Source organism: Apis florea, unplaced genomic scaffold, assembly GCF_048593485.1.
Source record: "Apis florea isolate Af1SG1 unplaced genomic scaffold, ASM4859348v1 contig_2495_pilon, whole genome shotgun sequence".
NCBI classification, from domain to species: domain Eukaryota; kingdom Metazoa; phylum Arthropoda; class Insecta; order Hymenoptera; family Apidae; genus Apis; species Apis florea.
In genome coordinates, this window is record NW_028256595.1 from 5,156,605 (window position 1) to 5,180,604 (window position 24,000).

At 43.9% G+C, this 24,000-nt stretch overlaps 1 protein-coding gene across 2 annotated transcripts in view; it reads right to left on the minus strand.

Moving 5' to 3' along the window:
* Positions 1 to 6,786, minus strand: part of LOC100864062 (uncharacterized) — a 38,303-nt gene extending 31,517 nt beyond the window's left edge. The window contains exon 1 of one of the 2 annotated variants that reach the window (XM_086906975.1): positions 6,661 to 6,786. The gene's annotated coding sequence lies outside the window, so the exon portion shown is untranslated. Of the gene's footprint in view, positions 1 to 962; positions 1,352 to 6,660 lie in introns of those variants that run through there. The other variant, XM_012483410.3, reaches the window with a different exon arrangement.
* Between the last annotated feature and the right edge of the window lie 17,214 nt (positions 6,787 to 24,000).

Here is a 24,000-nt window from a genome sequence, read left to right on the forward strand (position 1 = left end):
TGCGACTAACGCACTACAGGAAATTCATTCTGTCTGTCCTTATACAAATTCTCAAACTTCTATCTAGTAGTTTCACAATACCAGTTTTACCGAATAATCATTTTTCGCGATTCGACTTGCAAATCCGCGAATACAAAAAGTCAAACGAAAGCAAGGAACATGCGAGGTATACGCATACGTGTTATCCTAAGTACGATGCACCGATTCGAACAAGCGATCGAGCGAGAGAGCCACTCGAATCAGCGAACGATCGAGGATTATCTGCATTCACCGGGGCAAGTTGACGACAAGGCACAGGAGGAGAATAGATTAATGGCGGGAACGGCACCCAGAGATATTGTCATTGGATATCGGATGAGAGGGAGCGAGGGGGAGAGAGAGAGAGAGAGAGAGAGAGAGATCCATAAGACAGAAGGATAGATAGAGATATGTAGAGACGAGTTAAAGGCTAGGTGAATATCCTTCGTATATCGGGGATGGCGTTACAGAGAGATGACATTACCACCGCGGACGATAGAAACTGGAATCGACGAGAAAAGTCGCGATGGTCCATCCCGATGGAGTACACCACATCGATATCGATCCTTAATTTCGAAGGTAGGCGGCAATTTCACGCGATTCAATAGTCTAAGTACATGCATTCGCCGCGCATTTAATCAAATTCGCGGACGTAAAAAGATATTAATCGATTGGATCGGCGAAACGTCGATCGAAGAACGCGAACAAGTTTTCCATCCGGTCGCATCCATTTGTCCGTCTGTCGGTGATTTATGACCGGCGTGTAGATTTTATTGGGATCTTAATTAGACGGTAATGTTACACGGCTACCAAGTTACGTTCGCGATTGTTATCGTTTCTTTGATTTCTTTTTGCGTTCGAACGGTTAAGGGACGAAACGTTAATATCGAATATTATCGAAAACGAAGATAATGATAGATAAATGAAACAGTAGAGATACTAACGTTTTAATTTTGTCGATTCCTTACTTCTTTCTTCAAGCAGATTCCTTCTGAATACCAATTGAATTATCGTTCTATGGCCTTGTTTAAATATGAACAGAACATAAAAATTATTGTTTGAACACTTATAGATAGGAGAAGATGAAGTTTGCCAACTTATACAAAACTGTGTGATAAGGTTTGCTATTTTATCAGACTACCAACCGACTCTTCTGCTCTCGTATTTATAAGGAAATCGTTATCTTCTTATCGGAAAATTATCGATTGTTAATCGCAACAAGTAAGCAAGAAAATATATTATAAAGAAACTTTATCATCGTATTTTGCAGTTGATAAAGTTAATAAATTCTGAATATAAAAATTCAAGAATTAAAGAATCAGAATATTTTCCCCTTCTTATATGATTTCCATTTTTTTGAAATATTCTCTTTCTATCTATTATTAAATCGAATATTAATATCTATGTACTTTTATTATATCGCCATTTTTAAAATTGCATTTTTTTTTTAACTAGTATCTCTCATTTTTTTTTTTTTTTATTACAATCGTATAAATTCTTACTCAGGCAGTTCAATACACGATCCATCCGCGATTTCGACAATATTCACGTAAAAATCTAAATCATCTTGCCTACTCTTAAATCTTTTCTATACCTCCATCTTTCCTTCGATCGAACCGAGAAACGAACAAATCTGAATCCCACATTATAATTTATCAGGATTATTCTAAATCTTTGTTTTTATTTTTTCATCGTTTCGTTTCGTTTCGCGTCGCCTAACTACCCTTAACGATCCAGAGAGTTTAGCCGCTCGGAAGTGGATCTCTGTCCCCGGTGGCCCGGCCACGGGGTCTCTCGTTTTATTTCCACGGAAAGCATTGAATCGGCTCCCGGTAGCGGCGAGATTTAAAACCGGTAGCACCGTATGCCCCGACCGGATTGTATATTTTTAGAACGACCGGCATCCTCGCGTGGGCGGACACGCTGGTCACCGATCCAGGAACCTGCGCCACCGTGTTGTTTCCACCGTGCACGATGATCCCCTTTTGTCGGCGGATCAACCTCGTCGCGGATTTCTCGGCTATCGTCCTTCTGGCAATATGGCGTGAAGCGAGGATAATTCGGCGGGATTTGGGGGAGCCACGCCAACGGTGCTGATTTTCGAGGAGAAATTTTCGGTGGTGGGACGGCAAGGGGTGGGCCTTTTACCGTCGTCCCGCTTCCTATTGAAGTTTTGTGCGGGGATTCCGTGTATGAATAATTTGGAAATAAAAAGTTCGTTCGTTTTTTATTGAAGATAAAAAAATATATATATTTCTCTGGATATTGGAGATATAAACGAAATTAATTTTTTTTTTCACACCAGTTTCAAGTTTTTATTCCATTCGAAATGTTGCGGATAACTTGGAACATCGTATCCTCGAGTAAACTCTTTCTTTACGAAAATCGTTGTAATCAATCGATAGATAACGAAGAGAAAAATAAAGAAATATATAAACTAATAACTAATGATAAGTTCTTAGATAAGTAATAATGTTAAGTTGTCCAAAGTGTTATCCCCTCGCCGATATCCAGCGAGATACGAAAAAACGCTTTTTGCAATTTCTAACGATATAGGTATTGGATGCTACCATTGCTCGCGAAGTTAATAGCAAGAGCAGCGTTATTAAGCGACGTTCATGCCGGGTATCGAGCAAAAACGCGTCAGTTGGACGAGTAATTGACCAAGATGCAAGGATACGAATGAAAGTTCTCGGCGAGGTCGTCGAAGGCGGACAGAGTCGGGAAAAATTATGGAGGAGAATTATTTTAACTGTACTTCAACGTTTTCTGATCGTTGAATATATTTTTCAATACGTTTTCATCTTCTTCGCTGTAATTTTATTCTATTCGGAATAATATGATCATAAAATCGCGTGCTCTTCTTGTTTTCATACGATATAACTGGATTACGATGTAAAAAAGTGAACCAGTGAATCTTTGTGGAAGATTTCAAACGTATTATATTATAATGAAACGAGATTATTGCGATTTATCTAATAATGTTTCCTTTTTTTTTTTTTTTATCCATCGAACGATAAAATTACTCGGTTGTAAATTTTTTTTTTAAAGAAACGAAACAAGCGAGTGAAAAAAATGACTCGGTTGAGAATCACATCCGAAAGGTGACTCAACTTATCACATTTGATGTTACGAATTGCATTTCTTATCATTTTTTATCGGGTCACCGGGTGCGTTAACCCTATCCCGCCGGTTCATCGAACCAGATTTATTGCTTGTTCTGTGCAAATGTCGGCCCTGTCCGCCACGGTGGGAAATTATTAAAATAGCGTAACAATCTTCTACGTATCGCCAAGTCAGTAAGCCAGGTCATAAAAGAGTAAAAAGAATAACGGAAATACGGAATAACAATAGCCGGAAAACTGTGGCCGTGGATTATTCGTAATACAACCGAGCAAATCTCGACACCGGCTTAAAAACTCTACGATTCTTTCGCGAATTTCCAATAGCGTGTCGAAGGAACGCTATTGTTGTTTGCGTCCGTCGAATTCGCTAGCTGGACGAAACAAAATATCCCGTGTAAATAAAGAAGAAAATACGATCTATCGATATCTTGACCAAACAATAATAATACGTTTCTGCTGGTTCTGCTATTCGGGATCGAAACACGGTCGTTCGAGGCAAACATCGAAAGAGAATCCTACCTCAATCCATTATCTATAATAATAACGGATGTTACAAAAATCTCAATGTTAATCTCAAGATTATAACATTCGATTACGTGTTGCTCTTGGCTTTTCTTTTCCTTTTTTTTTTTAATATTTTTTTCCGCGCAACGTCAAGTTTCCGTACGAGAAGCACTCACGCTTTCACTCTTATCGAGGACGGGATGCGATAATCGCGATAGGAGACGAGCAATAACGCGCGGCAAACATCTCTTCTAATCTTGGGCTAAAGCGGATCGAACGGGACACGGTGGAACGATTTATAGATCGCGCAGGTGCGAGGCTACGACTAATATCGGCAATTTAGTAATTCTGAAAGCGTCCACTCTTTAAACGCGTACAAATCGAAGTGAAAGAACTCCGCGTTCCGAGAAGTGTAACCGAAGTCAGTCACGAAAGCACAGAGACACGTGCACACGGACGCACGTAACACGACGAGATTTCTCGATAAGTGAACACTTCAATGTCGGAGGAAATTGTTTCTTTTTCTTTTTCTTTTTCTTTTTTCAGGTTTCAGTACAGTATTTTCTTCGACGTGCTCGAACGATCCGACAACGCTTGATTTCGATAATTTTGATCGGTGTGGTTATATAACAATGTTATTGTTGTTTGTTTACTTTCACTTATTATCTTTGAATTATTATCGATCAATGCAAATTTTCAATTAATTTTTAAAAAAAATCAAATCGATCTAGATGATCAAACCTTCCGTAAGATACCAATCTTATGATCACATCCTTATCAAATTTATCTACACCACTATTTATCTCATGGATATTATCTACTGTCGTGATTATAATGTATCTAAATCTATTTTTAACGCGTAGCTTCACACTTCACGTATGCAATTTTAAACGAAAAATTTCGAATCAAATCCTTTTTTTTTTTTTTTTATTATATTTTTCTTAATTATAATCCATTCGTACATTTCGAATATCTTCAACTCGTCACGGCCAAACAAATTGTAAGGTTAGGCTAAATACAGACGATTGCGTAACCAAACAGTTGGAAGTGTAACGTTTCCCTTCCAATTTAGCAATTATATCGATCGTAACTGCGAAGGACACGACTATTCTCCTTTACAATTGAAATTACATAAAATCGAAGAGCGGAAACATAAAGTTTCGCGAGGGTGTTTGTTGTAGATGCGATAACGAGGCGACCGCAAACTTTCGAGACGGCCGCAAACGCTGATTCGTGTCGTCCAGTAGCAAGAAAACATAGAATTGTAGGTATCGAGTTCGTTCCACGAAAAAATCTATTTTGATCGCGCTTTCGCCGATTCTTTCGTCGATCAGAACCGATCGAGAGATGGCAAGTAAACACTACATGTTAAAAATTGCGGTGGGTCAGTGGTGTCAGTGGATCGCGTGCCACGATATCGATACTCGTTTTTGTTGGACTGAGATAACACTGCGATCGATTAACACTGATATTGGGTAAGAGGTGTAATCACAATACTTTTATTTGATTTTCTTTCCACTTGTGAGGAGTGAAAGTAAACAAGAATGCGCAAAAATTGTTACAGCAAATAAATAAATCCTTCCTTGTATATAAATATTATCTCGATAATACTTTTCGTGGAATCGATTAATTTTAACGAAGAAACGGTTGCGGTTATAATTTTTCCTACAATAAACAATTATCAGAACCTTGATCAACGTCGTGAAATCTTTAGAGAATTACTTTGCTTTTTAAAGTCGAATCACTATCTTCTGAGAAAACTTTTGTAGGAATCGTTTCTAAAAATTCTGCACGCGGAACGGTCATCGTGATCGGAATCCAGGTCGTATTAGGCTAAACCTGTCGATTCAAGGTCACGAGTAAAACATTGGAAGCTTCCGAATTTCGCAGTGACCTTCGTGATCGAAGAATCCACGTACATCGTTTAACCATTAAAAAAAAATACCTTTTCCACCTTTACTTTTACCACGTAAAACAACCAAAGAAAGAAACAAGGATTAGGTTCATTAAATCGATACATACATAGATTTATACATAGATTTCGAACATTTGGAATCCTAATTTTGCAATAACCTTCGATTGATGCGACATAATGAGAAATAAATTTCACGAGATTTATTCGAGAAGAAGATCGATTCAATGTCACACGCACAGACTTCAAACGCTTTGTTTGCAAGCTTTCGAACTTCGCGTAAATCTAATCCTTGACACCTCGCGCAGATACGAAAGAAAAATAAAAAAAAAAACGACAAAGGAGAAAAAGTGAAACGAGGAAGCGGAGACAAAAAAGTGGAGGCGGAGAGGGTACGGATGATAGCGGACGAATGCTCGTCCAATGACTAAAGCCTGATGCACTCGCAGGTGCATGGACGTGCGAGGGCGTAATATGCAGGTAGACGCGCGGAAATTGTAGATAACCGCGAGGTATCATCAAGGTCGGAGATACAGTTCGTTTTGTTCGCCGAACAAAAAGAGTATCATCAGCCGGACTAATCGTGGGACACGCTCTGCCCTCTTAACGATAACCTCGAAAGCACGGGGAGCAGCCCACCCCTGCAAGCTGCTACGAAAACAGTATCCGGATGAAACGCCCCTCGCTATCCCTCGCATGCGCGCGATCTTGCATCGATAATCGCGATTAACGGATAATTCCCTTCGCCCCGACCTTGTCTAGAAAACGAAAGTAAAGAGACTTGGCGTAGATTCTCGACGATCCATGACGTGACGTTTTATTCGGCGCATTCCACGGAATTTCGCTCGTGGCGACCTTGGCTCGTGGCTATCGTCCAACCGTTCGATGACTAGACTTACACGTGTTTGTTGTTTCGCCACGACACTATTTTTTTCTCTCTCTCTCTTTTGAAATAGATGTGCTCGGTTGAAAGAAAAATACTTCCTACGTACAATTTTTTGAGGGGAGGAGGAGAATTATCGAAATTTCGTCGATTTGCAAGATTAATCGGTCGGTTGGCGCGATCGATTAGAGGAGAGAAGCGGTTATTTGTTTACTCACCGTCAAGGAGAAAGAGATTCGCCGAGTAACGGAGCTGTTATTCCCCGGAAACACGTTTATCCAACAACAGACTCTCCAAATTAATCTCTTGAAGTAAGTACGGGATGATTTAAGGAAAGCACTTTGGAGGCGAATAATTTTCAAATTGTCGGACGCGTTGGTGGTTAACTGAAAATCTCGAGCCGAGATTTATCGGGCCGTGACGGAGGGGTCCGGGACACGTGGCTCCGCTTGTTTTCCACCAATCGGAGCACAGTGCTCCGTGTCTCGCTATATTTTGCTTGGCCAATCCTGGTTTAACCTGCTCACCGCCTCCACCACCATTGGCAGATACCAGGCCGATGACTCGTGCGATCTTCGCCAAGAAACCAAACAGAATCCCTCGATCAGTAGCGGCGCGCGCCGCCTGCTATCTAGCGAATAAAAATTCGCGATCGGGCGGAGGGTGATGGCATCGTTGAGGAATTTTCGTCGCGTAATTAGCCGAGATATTTCCCCCTCCCCTCTTTCTCCCTTCCGCTCGTGTGCGATTTCTGCGACGCAATTTTACCTGGCCGACACGAACTTTGAAACGACATTGTTATCTTTTTTTTTTTTCTTCTTCCTCTTCTTCTTCTTTCTCTTTCAAAGGATGAATTACAACTGCGACGATAGGCGAGGAAGGAGAGTGTTTGCTCTTCATCGAAGATGTGCTGTCGTGTGTGTTGACATTGTTGGAGAAGGTTTGTTGGATTATTGGTGACTAACGACACTTGTTGATTCGAGAATTATTAAATTTCCTCGTTTATCTTGGCCATTTCGATACGTGAAAAGACAATCACGGATATATATATATATATAAGACGTCGTTCTTACGTAACGTGACGCAACTTCGAAGATTACTTTTTTTTTTTTTCAATCCCTGAAATATTCGAGAATGTTTAACCACATTCTCGTTACATTCGAGAAGAATTATTGAAATCTTTATCGAGGCCTCCTCGTTTATCTCAGCCATAAACAGACACGTGAAAAAAAAAAAAAGCAATCACGATATTCTTACGTAACGCAGCACCGAAGAGAATCACGCTTATTCCCCTCTTTAATCCCTCGTTTATCGTTCCCATCCCGGATATCTCGGATCAAACACAGGTGACAAGATTCAAATAATAGGAGGATCGACGGGTATATCGCGAGATGCACAGGTAGCCCCGCATTGTTTGTATGTACACAGAGAGAGGGTCCACGCCTTTCGCGACCATTGACTCATCAAGGCGAAAGGCATCGAAGGGATTCAGCGAAATATCAGGCAGGTTAGTCAGAAGCGAGATGAATCACGTGATTTTTCGAAAGAACAGGTTCGTGCCTAGCAACCGTTCAATCGAGACGGTTTTTAAGGCCCCAGATACACGGGTCCTAACCCGTGAGGGACCCGGCCCTCCCCCGACCGATCAACCCGCCGAGTTAACCCGAACGCACTATGACGGACCTTCCACCAACAGCAGGAAACGAAGCCGGATGACTCACCGTCCCGCTCCGAGGAAACGAAGCTACGAAGCCTCGTGTACAGAAACTGGAACGCAACCAACTCTTACCGCGGTTACGCGCATCGCATAATCTCGTTACCGCGCGCTTCTCTTCGCTGCCATCACCAATCCGTCACGCGATCGTCCACGAAATTCGCGTGCATCGAGCTTCACCGATTTCGCAACACCGATATCGTGCAATGCGGTCTTGATAAATGTTATCGAAAGTGATCGAAATTCTTGGTAGAGTTGAGAATCGATTCCCCTCTTTTTTATTATTATTGTTATTAAAAATTTGATTCGTGCGTCGTATCTCGTTTGAAAGTTTTGAATATACAAACGAAGTATTAACTACGTTTCTCGATATCTCGAGTACAACGATTAAGACAGCTTTAAAAGACGGTCGAGCAAAAATGCATCCTCCAAGTTCCTTAACCTCGTGTTTCGATTATGAAGCGATGTCTCTCTCTCTCTTTCTCTCTCTTCGCGGAAACAGGCGTCAGTTTCTGGTCGAGAAAATTCTCTCGCAAGAGGAGGAGTGCTTCGACCCCAAGAAGGGGTCGTTCGGGAAGGAGGAGTCGTTTTTGTTTGGTGAACAAGCCTCGCGTGCGTTTCGACGAAAGGGGCCGGAAGCGAGCGAATAATTTCGCAATAAGGTGTTTCTAATCGCCTCGCAATCTCGCGTATTTTTCGTACACGTGGAATCGTGATGGGCGAGGAGCAGGAGGGAAGGAAGCGGCCGATCAGGAAACGAGATGACAATTTTTCACGGTGGACGGCTCGTTCTCATTGTTTCTGCGATAATCTGCGATTATTCGCCATCTATTTTCGCGCGGCAGGACGACGAAAGGAGGATGAAGCGGGCACAGGCCGACAATTCGCTTAAATGGAACCAAGAAACCATTTACCCGTTTATCAGGCGTTGCCGCGCGCATCGTCGTAACGCGTGCAATCTATTGTTGCCCGACCGATGAGAAATTTCATCGTATTATGGTTCTGTTGCGTGCCACGCCGGCCTCAATCCTTTTAATGGCCACCCCCTATCATTTAAATCCCTCAACAGGAATGGTTTATGGCAAATGAAGATTGTTTTCCAACTTTGTCTCCCAGGTTCTAATGTTCCTCTAATATTGCAGAAATAAGAAAATCGATTTAATTGCAATCTCTCAAAATAATTTTAATTTTACAATCCCATTGAGAAAGTACAAAGTATAATTATTGTTGTAACGACGATTCGTTACAGGGAAGGAACCGGCTTTCCTTCTTCTTTACGACGTAAAATTTTCCAGAATCGAAGAGGCTAGATCTCCGTCGATTACGTCGCGAGCAGAAAGATCCATAAATCGCTGCGACAGCGGCGCGACTCGCAGGCCGGACAGGCATAGAGAGCCAGACAGTCGCCAGGCAGACGGACACCAGACGGAGACAGTGAGAGCACTTTTTCCTTTTTTTTTTTTTTCCACCTCTTTAAGACGGGCCTTAATATTCTTATTGGACATCGGCGGCGTCTAACGTCCTCAGGAGCTCGTTTCCCTTTTTTTTTTTTTTCTTATTATTTTTTCCAAACTCCGAGCCCACAGGGGCCCCGTTTCGAAATTGTACTTTTTATTGACCGCGCTCCCTAAACGATGTAAAACTTACCATCTATTGGTATAATTAAATTTAAGCCTCGTATAAGGCTCCTCTCATAAATAATTCAGCTTGAAAAAAATTCAAATTAAATATCGTCTCACTCCCGAACCTTGTACATCTTGAATTATTATTATTAAAATACACATTTTTACGAAGATCAGAGAAAGAAATGCTTAAGTAGAGATTTGTGCTTTATTACACACGAATTATTAATTATATTTTTGTATTTGATACTTTCGTTATTTAAATTTCGCACAAATATATCGCGTAGTCTATAATAATTTCGAACGTCTAGTAGAACGACTGTATAGAAAATTCAAATTAAATGGAGAGAGAGAAAGAGAGAGAGAGAGAGAGAGAGAGAGAGAGAGAGAGAGAGAGAAAGAAGGTACCATTATTGTATCCGTCGAACAATTGGAAATCAAGGTGTTGGAAATGTTAAGATGCTTTTTCCAAAGATGTATGGTTGACAGCAGGATGATCATTGATGCGTTTAGAACGTAGAATCGAGGCGTCGAGACGGCACCACGAGCGATTTCCTACGGCGCAAAAGACGCGCCCACACCTCCCTTTTGTCCTTTTTCTCGGTCGACCTGTGCATTATTTTCTTCCACAACCCCGGTCCCGGATCGGACGAATGCACCTGCACAAGACGGAACAGGTCCCAACAGGTCCATCTGGCTCGGATTCCCCTGCTTCGATGCTTCTTACCTGTCTCTCCTCCCTCCCTCCCCGCACGCCCCTCCTCTCGTCGGTCTGATTTCAGGGAGACTGTCATTTTTTCTGGAAACGGCTCGGCAGGAGGAGTGTTTGTGTTTGGAACACCGATTTTTAGGCCGGTTCCCCCGGATTTTTTCTTTTTTTTCTTTTTTTTTTTTTTTTTTTTCCGAAGTTTGTCGAAATTTTTCCGATTTAACGAGTTAAATGTTAAAACGAACGACGTCCACGACGCGTCATTAAACGTAATCTTATCGCCGAATCTCTTATTGAATTCTCTCGTAAGAGATACAATTCTACAATTTCGTAAGGAAAGGAAAAAAAAACAATAGCCTTTCAACGTCCGTTCTCTCCAAAATAAATATGCATTAACCCATCGCGTTTTATTTTTTCTTTTTCTTTTCTTTTTTTTTTTTCTTCCTCCTCTTCCCCCCTCCCTTCTACATTTCCGCTGCATCAACCTGACACGACTTCACAAGCAGGGACTTACGAAATCGCGCGGGAGGAGGAGGAATAGTTATCTCCCTCGGCGATCGATGCTTATCTTTCCCATAATCGCCGTCCATTTTCGTAACCATTGCTACCCTATCCCTCCCCTCCCCCCTCCCCCTACTCCTCCTCCTCCCCGACCCACCGCGACTCACGACACGAGACCGTGGAAAGAATTCGCGAACGGTTCGACGATCGGTTCACCTTGAGTTCCCACGGCCGGGAAAATCGACGGGGAGAAGAGAAATCGAGACGACGCGGTAGCGGCGGAAGGCCGTTCAGATAAACCTAATCTCTAGATAACAGTGTAAATTTGCGGCCTCGAGAGAGTTATGGCGTTTGGATCGTCGCCAGACGAACCGCTCTCCTGCCAAGCTAATCCCAAGAATACACGACCGAATCGCGTAAAAGAAGTATGCCAAGCTTGTGTGTGGCTTATGGAGAAATCACCCTTGTCATTTCTCAAGAATCGGGACAAATGTTTCCACCAACTCGTTAGCGGAAAACCAATCCCCGCTTCTCGAAGCATCAGTCAACACAGCTTTGCTAGCTTTGCGCCTCCTCTTTCTTCCTCTTCTTTCTTTCTTCTTTTTTTTTTCTTCTCTCTACCCTCGGTTCGCGCGACCAGCCAAGGGGATGAACAACACTTGTGTAAACGTGACCCGAACAACGGTGGAGATGACCAGGGAAGGAGAAACAGGAGATCGCAGCGAGTGTCCCTTTGCAGAGGGAGAAGGAGACGGGGCAAAGTGGATTTCTGGTAAAAGCTGAAGAGAATCGTCTCGAGATGCGGCGGTCTCACATCTGGCCTTGCCTTTTCTCCCTTCGTTTTCGTTAGAACGAATACGGCCGTGAAAAGATCCTCGGCCGCGTCACGTAATAAATGGCATGGGGCCCCGAAAACTGGTCCCTCTCCGCGCCGTGGCCCCTATCTTTATGAGATCTCCTCGTGAAGGTGGACAAAAAGGATCCTCCCCACCCCCGTGGCCCGAGGGGACCCGGGTTCCTGGAATTCGTCCAGGTTTTCTGAGACTTTAGGGCCCCTTACCGCGAACCAGCCACTCAGCCTACGAGCCTCTCTCTCTCTCTCTCTCTCTTCCTTTCGTTTCTTTTTTCTTTTTTTCTTTTTTTCTCCAACACTTGGGAAAAATACTCGCCGTATTTACCTCGAACGTTTCTACCTTGCTTTCGAGCAAGATGCATTATCTGCGGTCTAGTCGTTAAACGATTCACTACAGGTGACGATATTTCGAAGGAAGAAATGGGGGAATAGACACGGTTGAATTTCTCGAACAGCTTGTGGTCGTTACTTCTTCTTCTTCTCGTCTACTCTTCTGGCTACTCGTCTTTCGGGGATGATTAATGAATTCGGAAAGAGGGTGTTCGGTGATGGTTCTCGAGTTGATTTTTCATCGGTCGGTGTGACGTGTTCACGAAACACGAAACGAAGCGATACGGTAACAGCGATACGTTTTTCGTTCTCGACGCAATTTCCTCATGCAAATGTTACGTATCTCTGTCGTATCTTCGCTTCAAATCCTCCCTCCCCTTTCTCCTTGTTAAAAATCATTCGTCCAAATCTGCTGCACGAAATAGCGCGAGTCCCGTAATCGTCGAAACAACGCTTGTTTAAAAAAAAAAAATAATAATAATAGGAGTTCCCACACCGAGAAATGATCCTATGATCCAAACATCAGTCGATCCCATGCTCGATTCGCAGGAAGAGTGGCAAAAATCGGCCCATTAGACGCATCGATCGCGTTCTGAAGATCACTCGGTCACGGTGACCTTGGCGATCAAAAGGAGAACGAGAAGAGGGGGGTCGTCGCGGAGGTAGAATTAGGACAAGTTAGAACGGTGGTTAGCGTGGGAGGGTGAACGACTAATCACAGTAATTTCGTTATGGGAGCCACCAGGAACGGGGTCCGCCCCACCGCACGATGCATTTTAATAAACGTTAGAGAACGAGAGAGAGAGAGAGAAGAAGGAAGGTTCTTTCAACGAAACGGGAGAGAGAAACGGGGCCTGAATTTCTTCCCTCCTCTTGTTGCAAAGGTAGAAAGAAGACGAAAGAAAGAGAGAGGAGGAAGAAAGCAAAGGGAGAATCGAGCCCTATGGTGTTGCCGTATGGGAAATCGCCCGCAGGCATGGTCAACGCGCGCATAATCGGTGGGCGTTGCATGGATTATTACGGGAAGCTAAAAAGTAATGATGAATTATTCTAACTCCGCCAAGCACCCGCAACAACCATCCCTCGACACCCTTCGCTCGAAGGGCCCCTCGAGGAAGACGTTCCTTGACCCCGAATTGCAACCAGGGATATATGTATATATATATATATGTATACGCAGGTATAAATGCATGCCGTGGAATCGTTTACCGTACCCCTCTTCCACCCGTCGACCCTCGAAGGGAGAGCCACCCTTCGAAATTACGGGTTCGAGATCTTACTATGGTGATTCTCTCTATCTTTCCATCTCTTCCCTCCTCTCCTCCTCTTTTTCGAATTCGACCTGCTCGTCGTCTCGGCTCGCTTCCTAGAGAAAGATTTCCTTCGAGTTGAGGAGGAAGATGGAAATGGAAGATGTGTGTACTGTCCAGGATTCCGATATTTATTGACAGTCTCCAATATGAGTCTAGTTCCTTATCGTAATAGGTATACTCTGGTTGTACCATCACAAATATTGATAGTGCTTATCGCTTGTGCTCTTCGGGGCGAGGATAAACGAAGAATTTTATGTTGTTACGATATTGAAAGAAATCTTGCGAATGCAATATCGTAATACTCGAGATACATCGTTCACCGATCAAGATCTCTCTCTCTCTCTCTCTCTTTCTTCCTCGAATCTTTCGAATCATCGACCGAAGAAAATTGATAATCCTCGTCGGTGTCCGCGAGGCACGGACGACGCGTTTCGAAGCGGAAAAAAAAAAAAAAAAGAAAGCGGACGAGCAAATAAAGTGGTCGTTAATCCAGATCTCGAGAGCGAGACAGATTCTCGCGGTGAATCCTCTTTGGAGTATTAGGGGAGGGAGGAAACGAGGAGAGAGCGGCCATTTTTGTTTCTCCCGGCTGGACACGATGATGAATAATTAGAGAGCTACTCGCTCCCTCTCTCTCTCTCTCTCTCTCTCTCTCTCTCGATCTCTCCCTTGCCACCCCCGCTGGGATTTGCGAGAGATACGGACGCGAAAACCGAAAGCAGAAACGAAGTGGTGGCCGCCTGCAGGGCTGCGTGCACTCGTTATCTCGTTGTTTCGGGGCCCTGTTCGAGTAGGAAAAAAAATGTGTAGCGGGGAATTCGAGTGGCGAGGCCCGCGGGACACACCGGCGACCGCAATACAAGACGCACGAGGAAACCTTATCGCGGGCAAACAAGCTCGCCTGGGACATTATTTTCATGAAACGTACAACGGCGACACGGCCAACTACGACGTAGTTCTTCTTTTTTTTTTTCTATCTCTCTCTCGAGTTTTTCTTTTGAAAAAAATATCCACTCTTCTAAATATTCTTCCGTGCGCGAGATACGACATTTATTGGAATGGATGGGACGAAGTGGAGCATAGATCGATGTCGTTCTTTCTCGACGAGAGAATAGTAATAATTTCGAGCGGATTGGGACTAATTTTAGAATTTCTAGATGGACGGTTCCTTTCGTGCCAGTAAAAAAAAAAAAAAAAAAAAAAAAGAAAAGGAAAATCGAAGGATTTCAGAAGCGAGCAGAATTCGAAACGACGATCCCAAACAGGGAGATTACGATTCGAATTGCGCGCGTGTGTCGCGCAAACTCGATAGCCTCGATCGCGAGGCGTGTATAAATATTTAACACGGTCCCGTTAAACTCGCCTTCCAGATTCGTGAGCCGACTCGTGCGTCGACGACTGATAACGTATATAGCGATATAAATACAACCGGAATGTAAACAGGTTCGATGAGATAGCGTTTCTTTTTTTTTTTTTTCGAAGATGGAACAGGAGAAAACGAAAAAAAAAAAAAAAAAATGGGGAAGAAGCGCGACGATAAATTGGAACGCGACCTATATCGCTGCAATAGCGACACGCATACTGCTCACCCTCCTTATCGCTATCTCCTAGATAAAGTTACTGAATCAGTATCGACGCTATTATCTTCTGTTAATAGATTTATAATATAACGCGATTGTCTCGATTGTCCCGTCTCGTCGTGTTTATGTGCTTCTGAGTAAATTCTTACGCAGACTATTTCATAGTGAATATACGCTCTATAAATAAATTATCTCGTTCGATCTTGCGCGATATTGGATAGAGAACAATACGTAAAAAGAGACGCAAAAAAAAAAGAAATGATTAATCCCGAGAGATTAAATTGCAAAAGTAATTTGTAAGTATCACAAAGTTCTGATCTTTCTGAAAAAATTCATAATTATTTCTATTCGCTTCATCATCCTATTTTCTTTCTTTTTTTTTTTTTTTTTAACAATCATTCAGATATTCGAAACGAAACGTTTTATTATCTTCGCTTCATCATCCTACATTTCTCTTTTTTTTTTTCTTTAACAATGCAGATATTCAAAACGAAACGTTTCTCTAAACGTGTACGTTATTGTCTTCGCTTCATCATCCTGCATTTCTCTCTTTTTTTTTTTTTCTTTAACAATGCAGATATTCGCAAACGTTGCTCGACGTTGAAGAATCAAGGTTAAGATTAATCACGTTTAATTAATTCCAAGATCGTGCACGATCGTTACACGATCAAGGCCGCGTTCCAGCCGTGATTTCGATCGGCCACCAGCGAATCGGTGTGGAATTGTGTCACCTGCTCACCTCTGGTCCGCTTATGCGTCACGATTCGGTTAGTTCCGTCATTCCTTCTCTCGAGAGGGCAACGTCTGATTGTGCAACGGTCCCCCGGCTTGTATTCCAAAGGCTGTGGAGCGTTGTTCTTTCGCCGAACGGGGCCGAGCGAATCTCTCTCTCTCTCTTTCTCGTTCTCCTCTAACAGTCCCTCTTTCACGCGATGAAAATTGTCGTGCGAAGGAACGACGAGGGAGAAAGAGGGATCGACGAGCAAAGTGGCGACGACGAACAGGAAGGATTGGCCGAAGAGTGAATCATACCTTGCTCCACCGACGTCAGAAGACACTCTCGACGTGTTGTCTCGGTCCCCTATGTTTCGTAATTTTGCGAAACCGCGACGAAGCGGGGGCGGCATGAGACACCCGGAACTCTTTTCGCCTCGATGGGACGAAAATCGATGACTTCAAATTCGATCTCTCCTCGTAAATTTCTTCGAGGAGTGAATAAATTTCGAGAAGCTAAAAATTGTGTAAGGAAGAAGGCGAAAGAGGGTCACGAGCCTCTGTCTGAATCATTCGTCGTTACTGTCGCGAAAAGATATTAATTTGCCGCCTTCGAGTGCAGCCGTGTTTCGTGGAAAGGTACTTTCGGTTAGTTTACTGCCCGGAGTACTTTCGGGGCAAAAAAAGAAAAGGGGGAAAAAAAAATATTATTATCGGCTTTGGGTTTGGGTTTCTACAGGGCCCTCGATGAACACGATTAACCAATTAGCGATACCGTTCTCCTTGTTCTACGCGCGGCAACTTTATCGTATTTTACGAAGCGTTATTTGGGGAGGGGAGGGGGGACCAGCTCTCGGAATTTCAGGAGCCCGACTATCTTTTTGCCACTCCGTCGCAACATGAAATATCGTTTCTCCACCTTGCGCAACTCCTCTCCTCGAATTAATCCCTTTTCAAACTTTTTGAGATCAACGTAGAAATAGAAATTCTATCGTTGATAAATTTTTTAGCGATATAGAGGATTCTCTCTTGCAACAATTTCGAAAGGAATATCATCCCCGTGAAAGATCCGTCCAATTTCACTTTCGTAATCCACGCTCCTGGAAAATATTCGAGGATATTTCAAAAGATATATCTAGACAGGTGGATAAGTTGTTGAATATAGAATTCGAAAGTGTCCAGGGAAACGAAAGCATGAACAAAGTAAGGAAATCATCGACCTCGGGACGGACGGACGGGCGACGTCCAGAACGGAAGTGGGCAATTTAAATATTCAACGAGTCTCTCTCTCTCTCTCTCTCTCTCTCTCTCTATCCTTTCCTTCGTGCAAGAGGTCTGGAAACCGACCGTATTTACCGGAGAAAAGGACTACTGGAGAAGTCAACGAACGATCAACGCTCCCCTTCCAGATTCCTCGAGCACCGATCTATCAAACCATAAGGTGCGACTCCGCTCCGCACGGACAATGCGCGCCGTTCAACGACCCTCGCGGATCAATCCGCATTCCGCGGTTGACGAATCTCTCGTCAAGTGGATGAGTCATCACGATCGAATTGACACCTAGTGGTGCATGCGTGCGTGCGTTGACCTAGACACACCGGTCTATCGACTATTTAACACGTGCAACGACTCCAACAACGGAGGAGCGAGAGGAGCTGTATATGGGAATGGTGGAAGGAAGCGGGGGAAAAGAGAAGAAAAAGAAAAAAAAGGAAAAGAAAAAAGAGAGGAGCGATGACTAAGAGGCGGCCAGCCAGTGTGCGCACGTGGAGGAGCGCGATGCACCGTTAACGGGGTGGCTCTGGAAGGGGCTGATGGTAACCACCATCATCATCGCCGTAGCCACCAGCAAGGCCCCGATGACTCATCCGACCGTTGGTCTCTCCCCGTTGGTGAAGAAATGGCGCAAGGATCCAGGGGCGCCTCCTTCAAAGTCGGGCCCTCACTCCTCGATTAGCTAACCTTGTTGTTAGACGCGACTCGTTGCTGATGTCGCTAATTATTCCGTGTATACGAATGGCAATGCGAGGAAAGTGGATCGGTAGGTCGGTCACTGAGCTTGTAAACTGTGCAGAGGAATATTGGTTGGAGTAAGACCGGTGTCGGTGAGAGTGTTTTTGAATTAAACGCGAGTAACGCTATAAATAGTGTTATAAGTAGTAGTAGTAGTATATCATAATTTACACCTATTAAATCATTGTTATAAAGGTTTGGTTCAAAGTAATTTCCGCTAAAGTCGTGTCACTTTCATAGGGGATACGCACTGTATCTCTCGAATCGAGAAAAAAGGTTAATCTTTGTATATCGTAAAAACGAGGGAGGGCGTATATTAATTTGCGACGATAAATGTCACGATTACGAGATAATGGACCGAACCAGCACGACTGAAATACGATCAATTTTCCCGGTTGGGTCGATCGGTTTTTACTTTTGAATCGTAAGAACGTTGGCTATAAGATCGATCGAGCGATTCCGTTTGCAAAATTGAAATACGTTCAATTTTCCCGATCGATTTTATTTTTGAACGACACCAATCGCACGACACGATATCGGCAGTAATTTATCTCCTTTATGAAAGAACTTGCTCACCGATGCTTAACGTAAGGATACGCGCGTTGTCCATACGCAATAAACGCGCCGTTTAGGCAACCCCTCTGATCGATTAATCGATTAACACCTAACCGGTGAAAGGATCGAGCGATCTATTAAACAAAGGTGAATTAAACTCGCTTTATAAAATTCGCTTTAACAATTTTCCCGTGTACTTTACGAGTCGTCGGATCCGTAAAAATCATTGTTGTATCGGCCGTTTCCTCCGATCCTCCACTTTCTCGAACGATTTCTCGAACGAGAGTTGGTTCAATGAAACCAACTTCACGACTTCAACGAAACTTCAACGGAGAAAAAGAAAGAGAGAGAGGGAGATGGAAGAAGGAGGGGAGAGACCAAGATGCGATCTCACGAGATTAGAAAGCAAGGCTGGCGTACCTCGAAGGTACGATAGATCGATAAACGCGGGTCATTTTTTGCCTCCCGCTCGTTGTTACACGCTAATGGCAGCGAAACATGACTCACACCGTGTTTACCGTCCTATTATCAAGTAATGGATTGTGGATCTATCACTTTCTATTTGAAGTCGATGCGTATCTGGATCCAGTGGCTCGCGTTACCCTGTTATCGTTATCGAATACACCGCACCGTTGGATTGCATTACGCGATACGAGTAATAAAAATCTGTAAAGAGAGGAGGGGGAGGAAGGAAAGTAAGGAAAAACAGGGAATACGGTAGGAAAGCGGCGCTTTCCTCCTTATGGATATAAGATGAATGTACACGACGCGTGGATTTACGAGGATTATACGCGAATATTCGAGACGTATCGATCGGCGTATGGATCGTCCTCGTATGGGGGGAGATTGCGTAAAAGACTGGGAGGAGGATTGTGGGTCAGAGGGAAAAATCGGGGAAAAGGAGGCCGCAGTCATTCAACAATGTCACCGCGCTCACCGGGAAATAAATGAAATGCATTTCCATGCATACCTCGATACCTCGCCGACTATTAATAACGGTATGACAGGTTGACTAATGATCCTGGATAGTCGAAGCACGGCTTTGACATTACGAGATTAAAATGCTGCGGATGATGGAAAAAATTGGCGGGCTCGTCGGGGGTTGACCGGGGGTTTGGAAGAAAACTTTCAGCCCGCGACTTACTTAACACGATTACGACGTCTCCTCGCCCATTTGTATCCTCGAGGATCCGTTCTTTCTTTCTATCGATCAATCTCCCTTTATTTGCCAATGTTTAATTCGTCACGGGGATCGATGGTTCACGATGGAGACGGACGTCAAGTGACGAGGCGAAGCAAGGAGAGGTAAAAATTTAGCGAGAGAAAGAAGGAGAAAGAGGAATGAAAAAAACATCTCGTTTTATTTTCACATAATCGATCGGAAGAGAGAAAAAAAAAAAAAAAAAAACAACGATCCCCGTTTATCCAACGAATAAATGTCGGGAGAATATAAATCGCGTGACCTGTTCCATAGGATAGGATTTCCGGTAGATCCTGCCTCATCGATGGAGAAATGACAGGCGAGAAACGAACGAAATTACCCCTCGCAGTTGATCACCACCGCCCAATAAGGGGGTAGTTTAGCCCCGGGACCGTCGAATTCACGAGCCCTTGGAGTGGGGAGGGAATAACAATCTCGCAGAGTGTTTCTGGATATCAGCCTTAATGCGGGCTGTCCGGTCAACCAGATGCGATAGGGCATGCGAATATTTGTTTTTTTTTTTTTTTTATTCACGACCAGCCGTCCCGATGGGATTTTCATCGCCGATCTCACCTGTCTGCGCGATTGAACGCCGACTGACGGAGGATCGCGCTTCCAAATCCGCCCCGTTTATTTATGCAAAACGCGATCAAACGCGGTCGACGCTCGTTCCGTGCGGAAAAATCGGCAACGATCGACGGCGTTAAAGGGAATGGACGATTTCTCCACCTGGTCAGATTTGCGAGCAGGGGATTTGGAAGTGTTCCGACAGGGACGATGGTTCGCAAATGATCCCATTGATTCAACAGGCGAGGGAGGGATATTTTGAAATTGCGATGATCGATGGTGTCGCGCGCTTTCCATCAAATTCGTCAAAGTTGGCATAGCTCGATCGATCGTTAAAAACGGAAACAAAAAAGATCTCGAATTCGAGATGAGTCACTCTCGAATATCTCTGCTCGTGGAATACACGACCTCCTGTCTTCTCTCGTCAATTAAATCTCGATTTAAGGAGAAAGAGATTCGCGAGAGGAATCGAATCGAATCGAGATCATCGCGGTGGAAGGGTGAAGACTGGCAGAGGAGCGTGCAAAATTATCGTTCATCAGCCGAGTGCCGTTCCCGCGGGAATATCTCTCTCTCTCTCTCTCTCCGCCTCATCCGCCCTTTGTTGCGCGCCAATTAAAATTAGCGCTGTTAATTAACGCGGTGCCGCGACGCTTGTTAACGAAAACTGCCAAAATTAAACGAACGAAATGTAACGTCTAATGGTGTAGCCTGTCCTCCATTCTTTCTTTTTTTCTTTCTTTCCTTTTTTTTTCGGTCTTTGTCACGGCTGATTTAGACAACAACAGCATGGGGAGGGAAAATATTTTTTCCCCGAAACGCGGCGGATTTTGCCCGTGGAAAAACTCGGGTAATGCCGCTCGAATTAATCGACCCTCGTTCCGCGAAATTCTCTCGCTAATTGGGTTTCGCTATAGTGATTTCTTCTTTTTTTTTTTTTTTTTTTTTGCTCGTTTAGTTAAGCTTGGTTTTGCTTTTGGTATGCTACGAATATTTAACGAGCGTGCGGACCTCGTTCGTTCTTGCGGAAATTTGGTTTGTAATAATTGTAGGGGGGATCATTTCAGTGCCGCGTTACTGTAAAAAAAATTTGAACTATGGAAGGAGCGTTTATGAAAAATTGAACAAAAAGATTTATTAATAACGAATATTAAATAGGGAAATTAGAAAATTGGCCGGATACGAAGGTTCTCTCTAATTGTTCTCCCATTGTTCGCAACGTTGAATCTGCAAGATCCCATGGAGGAGCGCGGAACGGCCCCCACGCCCCCGTATTTGTTAAACAGTCGTGTAAGTACCCACAAACTGCGCGGTGATTGCGGTCACGTGGCGGCTCGCATCGCTCGGACGGAAAGTAAAACAGAGAGACTGTACACGCCCCGGAGGGTGGTTTCTCTGAATGGCTGTTGATTGTAATCATCGGGTGTAAGTAATGCCGGTACGGACGTATCGTGACTCGAGAATCCTGTCGCTCGAAAAATAATCGTGGGGTGGGTGGCGGTGGTCGAGGAAATTTCGTCCGGCCCTATTTCCTTTTCAAGTGCATTTACCTCGATGGGCATACACGATTATTTATTCGACCAACTCGGTAAGCGGGCGTCGAAACACGAGCATTCGATATACCTTTTATTCTTGATTGATCGACGATTAAAACGTCGCCACTCGCTATTTCGAGTATATCGCGCAATCCTTTTTTTTTCAAAAATTACTCCGTATTTTGTCCCTTTATTTTCTACAAAAAAATTACGAGGAATCGTAATTTTGGAAAATTCTCCAAAGGTAAAGTCAATAAGCCGAAGGTATTATCGTCGAGAATCCATCGCTTGAACAAATTTTCTCCACCGACCCTGTATACACACGTCCACGGTAGACAAGGAGATCAACGGCGGGATGTTTTCACACGAGATGACGTTTAATTAATAAAACGCTCGAAACCCCCCTCCGGGACGCGATATCAAACCGCGACGTTTGAAGACAAATGTCTGAGCATGTTCGAAGCCTGGATCGAAGCTGTTTGTCGGTCCCTGCTAACGCGTTGTCAAACCGAGGATGCGAAATGGCTCTCTCGCACCACACACACACACACACACGTGTATGCTCGTTTCTAATTGGCTGGCGGCGATGCGCTTCTGAACCAACCTGTACTCCTTGACGCTTCTCTCTCGCCAAATTGAACGTGTATGCTCGCGCGGCAAATTGAGGAATTGAATATTCATACGGATCCAACCCTCTCTCGCGCAAAGGTGAATTCAATTACGCATGATTGCCCGGCTCTAACCCTACGCCGCCACCCCTCGCTCTCTTTCTCGAGCATCCTCCTCCTCCATTCGCGTCCTTCCACCCGCTTTCTCCGCTCCATCGGCTTTATCCACCGTCTCCTCCTCGTATAATTCGCGTTCCCACCTTCGTCGGCCGCCTCTGTCTCAGGGAGCAGTTAGGCCAATTTTACGCTTATTGGTACGTAAATACGGTTCCACCTGGTGGAGCCTGGTCCGGATTCTGTGACGGGAGAAAACCCTTTCCTTTTCCTTCCAGAGCAAGCATCCGTCTCTCGCGTGCAATTAACGTCCCCGCGCGGATCGAGAAGCGGATTCTCGATCTCTACGATCTCAGCCGCGTTTGTTTGAAGGAATAATTACAATACGTTGCGATGTGCCACAGTTCGAAACTTACCCCCTCGTTGTAAATTCAACCGAACCGAAAGGAACGAAATCTTCATTGTCTCGAGCACGATCTCCCGTGTAACGAGCGGCAAAAAAGAAGAGAAAAAAAAACAAACCACTATTCGGCAAGTATCTCCTCCCGATCGATTTAAAAAAAAAAAAAAAGCGGAGGGAGCCCCTGTCGGCCGTTGCCAACCACCCCCTGTCGATGATTTGGAGAACAATGCGGAGATCGAAAATAACCGGACAGGCCCCGTAGCTCGTTAACGGGCTAATAACTCGTCGGTTTTACGACCAACGGGGTCTTTTCGGTTTCACCGATGATGGCGCAGGTGCGTGAAAACTCGTCGTTTTTCGATCTCTCCCGCCCTCGCCTTTCATATACCCTCCAACGAAATCCATTAATCGTTATTAATTTTTTTCGTCGACGAAAATTTGAAATAATATTCAGAGAAGTAACGGGGAATCGATGAAATAGAGGCGGATCGATCGTGAGTGAGTCATGAGCCATCGATGATGAAAGAAAGAACGGAATGATCGAGACGAAATTTTTAGTTTAACGCGAGTCGTGTATACGCGTGTGTGTGTGTGTGTAGTACACGGACACGTCATACGCGTGTAACCTTGGCACACTTAACGTGGAAACGATGAATTGTTTACAACTAATAATAATATAGAAGACTCGGCGTATTATTTATAAATATTACTATTACGCTTCGATTTTGCTCGTTCGAGAGCTCGTTTAACATTCGTCTCGTTAACAGTGTTCAGGCAACGTTGTCGTGGTAAAAATCGCTCGAAAAATCCGGAAATCCACGAGATCTTGGGATTATTTGCGTAAATTATTGCGCTAACCGTTCGTCAAGTTCATGCGCCGCGATTAAAAAAAAATCTATCTCGAGAAGGAATCACCGTCAACAAAGTGAATCACCGACGAAGCGAAACCACGCGTAGACGATAAGATACTCGGTGAGATAATCTGCACGTGTACAAATGCGTGCAAATTGGCGAGTTAAACGGCCATATTATTAATCGAAAATATACACAATTGAAAACATTTTTTCTTCGAGTTTCGAGAAATAATAAATAAGAATAGTTTAATAATACGTGAATCACATAATTAAAAATAGATCGATATCTACGATTATTGAGTCATTTCTATTGCTGGAAAATAAATATAACGTTGTATTCAACGATGAAAGGAACGATGATAGGAATAATAA